Raw genomic sequence first — 7,943 nt, 5'->3', positions numbered from 1 at the left:
CACTGGTCCCCGTTGTGTTGTGGGAACTGTGTATTTCCCACAACACAACGGGGGTGGGCGGGGAGTCTGCGGCTAGCTGCGGCTAGCTATACCCAGAAGTGGGTGCAGATACCTGTATTATACAGGTATCTGCACCCCCCTCCCCCCTGAAAGGTGCCAATTGTGACACCGGAGGGGGGGAGGAATCCGATGAGCGGAAGTTCCACTTTAGGGTGGAACTCCGCTTTAACCATTTTTTTTGTCTTCAGGTACGCCATTCACGACTTTGAGTGGTTATACCAGAATGATGCCTGCAGGTTTAGGTATCATCTTGGTATCATTCTTTTCAGCCAGCGGTCGGCTTTCATGTAAAAGCAATCCTAGCAGCTAATTAGCCTCTAGACTGCTTTTACAAGCAGTGGGAGGGAATGACCCCCACCCCCACCGTCTTCCGTGTTTTTCTCTGGCTCTCCTGTCTCAACAGGGAACCTGAGAATGCAGCCAGTGATTCAGCCAGCTGACCATAGAGCTGATCAGAGACCAGAGTGGCTCCAAACATCTCTATGGCCTAAGAAACCGAAAGCTACGAGCATTTCATGACTTAGATTTCGCCGGATGTAAACAGCGCCATTGGGAAATTGGGAAAGCATTTTATCACACCGATCTTAGTGTGGTCAGATGCTTTGAGGGCAGAGGAGAGATCTAGGGTCTAATAGACCCTAATTTTTTCAAAAAAGAGTACCTGTCACTACCTATTGCTATCATAGGGGATATTTACATTCCCTGAGATAACAATAAAAATGATTTAAAAAAAAAATGAAAGGAACAGTTTAAAAATAAGATAAAAAAGCAAAAAAATAATAAAGAAAAAAAAAAAAGCGTCAAATGTAAACAGCAATTGCACCATGCATGTGAGGTGTCACCGCGAACGTCAGATCGAGGGCAGTAATTTTAGCAGCAGACCTCCTCTGTAAATCTAAAGTGGTAACCTGTAAAGGCTTTTAAAGGCTTTTAAAAATGTATCTAGTTTGTCGCCACTGCACGTTTGTGCGCAATTTTAAAGCATGTCATGTTTGGTATCCATGTACTCGGCCTAAGATCATCTTTTTTATTTCATCAAACATTTGGGCAATATAGTGTGTTTTAGTGCATTAAAATTTAAAAAAGTGTGTTTTTTCCCCAAAAAATGCGTTTGAAAAATCGCTACGCAAATATTGTGTGAAAAAATCTTTAATCTTTAGGGCATTTGCTTTAAAAAAATATATAATGTTTGGGGGTTCAAAGTAATTTTCTTGCAAAAAAAAAAATAATTTTTTCATGTAAACAAAAAGTGTCAGAAAGGACTTTGTCTTCAAGTGGTTAGAAGAGTGGGTGATGTGTGACATAAGCTTCTAAATGTTGTGCATAAAATGCCAGCACAGTTCAAAACCCCCCAAATGACCCCATTTTTGAAAGTAGACACCAAAAGCTATTTGCTGAGAGTCATGTCGAGTCCATGGAATATTTTATATTGTGACACAAGTTGCGGGAAAGTGACAATTTTTTTTTTTTTTGCACAAAGTTGTCACTAAATGATATATTGCTCAAACATGCCATGGAAATATGTGAAATTACATCCCAAAATACATTCTGTTGCTTCTCCTGAGTACGGGGATACCACATGTGTGGGACTTTTTGGGAGCCTAGCCGCATACGGGACCCCGAAAACCAAGCACCGCCTTCAGGCTTTCTAAGGGCGTAAATTTTTAATTTCACTCTTCACTGCCTATCACAGTTTCGGAGGCCATGGAATGCCCAGGTGGCACAAAACCCCCCAAATGACCCTATTTTGGAAAGTAGACACCCCCAGCTATTTGCTGAGAGGTATAGTGAGTATTTTGCAGATCTCACTTTTTGTCACAAAGTTTTGAAAATTGAAAAAAGAAAAAAAAAAATTTTTTCTTGTCTTTCTTCACTATGCCTCTCAGCAAATAGCTTGGGGTGTCTACTTTCTAAAATGGGGTCATTTGGGGGGGGGTTGTGCCACCTGGGCATTCCATGGCCTCCAAAACTGTGATAGGCAGTGAAGAGTGAAATCAAAAATTTACACCTTAGAAATCCTGAAGGAGGTGATTGGTTTTCGGGGCCCCGTACGCAGCTAGGCTCCTAAAAAGTCCCACACATGTGGTATCCCCATACTCAGGAGAAGCAGCTAAATGTATTTTGGGGTGCAATTCCACATATGCCCATGGCCTGTGTGAGCAATATATCATTTAGTGACAACTTTGTGCAAAAAAAAAAAATTGTCACTTTCCCACAACTTGTGTCAAAATATAAAATATTCCATGGACTCAACATGCCTCTCAGCAAATAGCTTGGGGTGTCTACTTTCCAAAATGGGGTCATTTGGGGGGGGGGGGGGTGTGCCATATGGGCATTTTATGGCCTTCAAATCTGTGATAGGTAGTGAGGAGTGAAATCAAAAATTTACGCCCTTAGAAATCCTGAAGGCGGTGATTGGTTTTTGGGGCCCAGTACGCGGCTAGGCTCCCAAAAAGTCCCACACATGTGGTATCCCCGTACTCAGGAGAAGCAGCTGAATGTATTTTGGGGTGCAATTCCACATAGGCCCATGGCCTGTGTGAGCAATATATCATTTAGTGACAACTTTTTGTAAATATTTTTTTTTTTTGTCATTATTCAATCACTTGGGACAAAAAAAAATAAATATTCAATGGGTTCAACATGCCTCTCAGCAATTTCCTTGGGGTGTCTACTTCCAAAATGGGGTCATTTGGGGGGGTTTTGTACTGCCCTGCCATTTTAGCACCTCAAGAAATGACATAGGCAGTCATAAACTAAAAGCTGTGTAAATTCCAGAAAATGTACCCTAGTTTGTAGACGCTATAACTTTTGCGCAAACCAATAAATATATGCTTATTGACATTTTTTTTACCAAAGACATGTGGATGAATACATTTTGGCCTAAATGTATGACTAAAATTGAGTTTATTGGATTTTTTTTTATAACAAACAGTAGAAAATATCATTTTTTTTCAAAATTTTCGATCTTTTTCCATTTATAGTGCAAAAAATAAAAACGGCAGAGGTGATCAAATACCATCAAATGAAAGCTCTATTTGTGGGAAGAAAAGGACGCAAATTTCGTTTGGGTACAGCATTGCATGACCGCGCAATTAGCAGTTAAAAGGACACAGTGCCAAATTGGAAAAAGTCCTCTGGTCCTTAAGCAGCATAATGGTTCGGGGCTGAAGTGGTTAATTAGGTTACACACTGTATATGCATTCATTTGTTTGTTTGCGCCCTTTATATATTCTTTTACCGTGTATTCGTTTCTACTAATTTTATGTGCAGCATTGGTGTATATAATTATTAAATTAATTATTATTAAAAAATAATTATTTTTTCCTCTGATTTACACTGCGGCACTGAGAACCCAACACTTCTCCTTTTATATTGTGACAAAATGCACATAAATGCAAAAAAAAAATCACGCAACAAAATGCACAAACATTTGGGTATGAATGCAGCCTGTTTGGATATCACAGTGATCAGTCACTCTACAGGCTGCCTCTGTGTTTTTTTTTTCTCCTCTGAATGGAGAGAAAGATACATTGTATTACCTGCTAGATACATTATATAATACATTGTATTACCTACTAGATGCATTATATAATACATTGTTTTACCTATTAGGTACATATATATAATACACTTACATCATTGTCCCCATCAGAGTCCCCTTTACATCAGAGTTTCTGTCACAGCTCTCTTTCATTAGGATCCCTACTAGAGTTCCCCTTTACATCAGGGTCCCCATCAAAGTTCCCCCTCTTACATTAGGGTCCTCATCAGATTCCTCCAAACAGCAGGATCCTCATCAGAGCCCCCTAAATTCAGAGTTCCTATCAAAGCCTCCCTTTCATCAGGGTTAGGATCAGTCCCCCCCCCCCCACTTACATCAGAGTCCCTATCCCCTTTCATCAGGGTTACGATCAGTCCCCCCCACTTACATCAGAGTCTCCATCAGAGTTTCCCCTACATCAAGGTCCCCATCAGATTCCCCTATACAGCAGATCCCCGTCAGAGCCCACTTACCTAAGAGTCCCCATCAGAGCTCCCCTCTTACAAGAGCCCCCCCCACAGAGTCTTCATCAGAGTCCCACCTTACTTCCGTGTCCCCATCTGCATTCCCCTTACATCAGTGTCCCCATCAGAGTGCCCCTTACATTGGTGTCCCCATCTGTGTTCCCCTTTGCATCAGTGTCCCCATCAGAGTGACCCTTACATCAGTATCCCTATAGAGTCCCCCTTACATTAAGGTCACCATCGGGGTCCCCATCAGAGTCTACCCTACATCAGTGTCCCCATATCCCCTTTATATCAGTGTCCCAATCAGAGTTCCCCCACACTTTTGTGGGGGAGAAACTGAGACAGTGCATCAACTTTATGCCAGATAAAATCTTATAGTGGGTCACACATAGCCTGTGGGGCATAATTTGATAACTACTGACTGGATCAAGGAATAATAAAAGATGTTACAGGGGGGTGCAGAAAAAAACAAAAACTGCTGCGTTGATGCTATTGGCAGACTAAAACATAAATGTCATTATTTATTTTTCCTACTGCCCCACTATAAATTCTATAAAGAAGGCTTTGGAAGACCATGTATCCCTAACCTAGCTGACCAGATCTGATCATACTTACAGAGTTCCTGGGCTGGCCCAGATGGTGGAGGTCTGGACGGCAAATACCTGAAGTCTAACAGCCAGGGGGATCTGAGCCCCGGTATTTATCATTTTCTGGTTCTGGATTATTCCCGGTTTAATATTGCTATGTAAGAGGTAGCATGTGTGTCTCCAAGGACACCGGAGAGTTAATTGGCCCCTAAGTGCCCATAAAATGGCCAGAGAGTAGGAAACATATGGATGACAGGTTAAAGTGTAACCCCAGTTGAGCTGTGAAAAAAAAGGAAAAACAATCTCCTCTAGGAAAATATACATTGCAAGCATTTTAGCAATTTTTTTGCGCAGTTACATAGTCTTCTCTGTACTATAAAAAATGCTCCTTTTCTCACCATATCCTTAAATTAGTGTGAAACTTTGGAACTTCCTGTAATATAGACCGGTCACTGCTGCTCTCTCTCCTCGTGCAGTTTTCTGTAGTGGTTTGAACTGCTGGTGCTCACAAAGTAGGTTTATATCCTCTGTGTCTATTAATATTTATGTGAATGATTTTGTGTCTGGAATTCAGCTTTAAGAAATACAGTATCTCACAAAAGTGAGTACACCCCTCACATTTTTGTAAATATTTTATTCTATCTTTTCATGTGACAACACTGAAGAAATGACACTTTGCTACAATGTAAAGTAGTGAGTGTACAGCTTGTATAACAGTGTAAATTTGCTGTCCCCTCAAAATAACTCAACACACAGCCATTAATGCCTAAACCGCTGGCAACAAAAGTGAGTACACCCCTAAGTGAAAATGTCCAAATTGGGCCCAAAGTGTCAATATTTTGTGTGGCCACCATTATTTCCAGCACTGCCTTAACCCTCTTGGGCATGGAGCTCACCAGAGCTTCACAGGTTGCCTCTCGAGTCCTCTTCTACTCGTCTATAAAGACATCACAGAGCTGGTGGATGTTAGAGACCGTGTGCTCCTCCACCTTCTGTTTGAGGATGTCCCACAGATGCTCAATAGGGTTTAGGTCTGAAGACATGCTTGGCCAGTCCATCACCTTTACCCTCAGCTTCTTTAGCAAGGTGGTGATCGTCTTAGAGGTGTGTTTGGGGTCGTTATCATGTTGGAATACTGCCCTGTGGCCCAGTCTCCGAAGGGAGGGGATCATTCTCTGCTTCAGTATGTCACAATACATGTTGGCATTCATAGTTCCCTCAATGATCTGTAGCTCCCCAGTGCCTGCAGCACTCATGGAGCCCCAGACCATGACACCCCCACCACCATGCTTGACTGTAGGCAAGACACACTTGTCTTTGTACTCCTCACCTGGTTGCCACCACACATGCTTGACACCATCTGAACCAAATAAGTTTATCTTGGTCTCATCAGACCACAGGACATGGTTCCAGTAATGTCCTTAGTCTGTTTGTCTTCAGCAAACTGTTTGCGGGCTTTCTTGTGCATCATCTTTAGAAGAGGCTTCATTCTAGGACAACAGCCATGCAGACCAATTTGATGCAGTGTGCGGCGTATGGTCTATTTCCCAAAGAAAACCTCTGGATATGACACTGAGCACGTGCACTCAACTTCTTTGGTTGACCATGGCGAGGCTTGTTCTGAGTGGAGCCTGTCCTGTTAAACCGCTGTATGGTCTTGGCCCCCGTGCTGCAGCTCAGTTTTAGGGTCTTGGCAATCTTTTTATAGCCAAGGCCATCTTTATGTAGAGCAACAATTCTTTTTTTCAGATCCTCAGAAAGTTCTTTGCCATGAAGTGCCATGTTGAACTTCCAGTGACCAGTATGAGAGAGTAAGAGCGATAACACCAAATTTAACACACCTGCTCCCCATTTACACCTGAGACCTTGTAACACTAATGAGTCACATGACACTGGAATGGAAAATGGCTAATTGGGCCCAATTTGGACATTTTCACTTAGGGGAGTACTTACTCTTCTTGCCAGCGGTTTAGACATTAATGTGCTGAGTTATTTTGAGGGGACAGCAAAATTACACTGTTATGCAAGCAATACACACACACTACTTTTATATTTAAGCAAAGTGTCATTTCTTCAGTGTTGTCACATGAAAAGATATAATAAAATATTTACAAAAATGCGAGGGGTGTACTCACTTTTATGAGATATTGTATATCATTAATACTGAAGCATCTACTGCAGGGGATGCCTGAAAAGCGATATATATCACAGTGCAGATTTCTGGGAAAAACAGCAAGCCAACAACACAGCAAAAAAAATAGATCACTGCAGGCATTCATTGCACTGTACCCAGCAGCTCAGCTCCCATTGCTCCCCAGGGACTTCGCTAACATCCAGGGAAAAGGCCCTGCATCTCCTGCTGAGTCCCCCAGGTCCCCAATGCTAAAAATCCCCATTGCTCTTTGCCAGCTGCAGCTGCCTGTCCCAGTGCTGAAGAAAGCTTCCCCTAGGCTCTTCCTTGGATTTTACTTGGGCCAGACTAAACTGGGGCGGAATGGGGGGCTAACAAATATTGGTGCTGGGGTGAGAAACTTAGTGTTAAGATGGAGGATTTAAGGGTGTAAAAATTTGTGCTGGGTAGGAGGAATTTGAGGATGAGAGGATTTGTGCTTGATAGGTGATTAGGGAGAGTGGAGATTTAGGCTAAAAGGGGGATATCATTTGTGCTGCGGGAACGATTAGTGTTGGGGAGGTAGAGGAGGTGAGAGAAGATTAGTGCTAGAAGGGGATACAGTGTTACTACTGGGGGGAGGAGGATATGGGGAGAAGAGGATTTTTGCTTGGGGAGGGAGTTTGGGGGCTTATTATTTGTGGTGGGAAGTGAGGCTTGGTCGTGAAGAGGATTTCTGCTGGGGAAGTGGAATTTCAGGGGAGAGGATTTGTGTTATGCTGCGTACACACGAACGGAATGTCTGACAGAAAAAGTCAGACGGAAGCATTTCATCATCTATTCCAATCGTGTGTATGCCTCATTGGACTTTTTTTTTAGAAAATTCTGATGGACCTAGAAATAGAACATGTTCTAAATATTTCCGACGGAACCAATTCCTATCGGGAAAACCGCTCATCTGTATGCTGTTCCGACGGACCAAAAACGACACATGCTCTGAAGCAAGTTCGAGATGGAAGCTAGTGGCTACTGGCTATTGAACTTCCTTTTTCTAGTCCTGTCGTACGTGTTGCACGTCACCGCGTGCTTGAAGGTCGGACTTTGGTTTGACCGTGTGTAGGCAAGACCGCTTGAATGGAATTCCGCCGGAGAAACTTTCTGAGTTTATTTTGAAG

Source organism: Aquarana catesbeiana, linkage group LG02 (assembly GCF_042186555.1).
Source record: "Aquarana catesbeiana isolate 2022-GZ linkage group LG02, ASM4218655v1, whole genome shotgun sequence".
In the NCBI taxonomy this organism is placed as follows: Eukaryota; Metazoa; Chordata; class Amphibia; order Anura; family Ranidae; genus Aquarana; species Aquarana catesbeiana.
Note: the sequence above shows the minus strand (reverse complement) of the source record.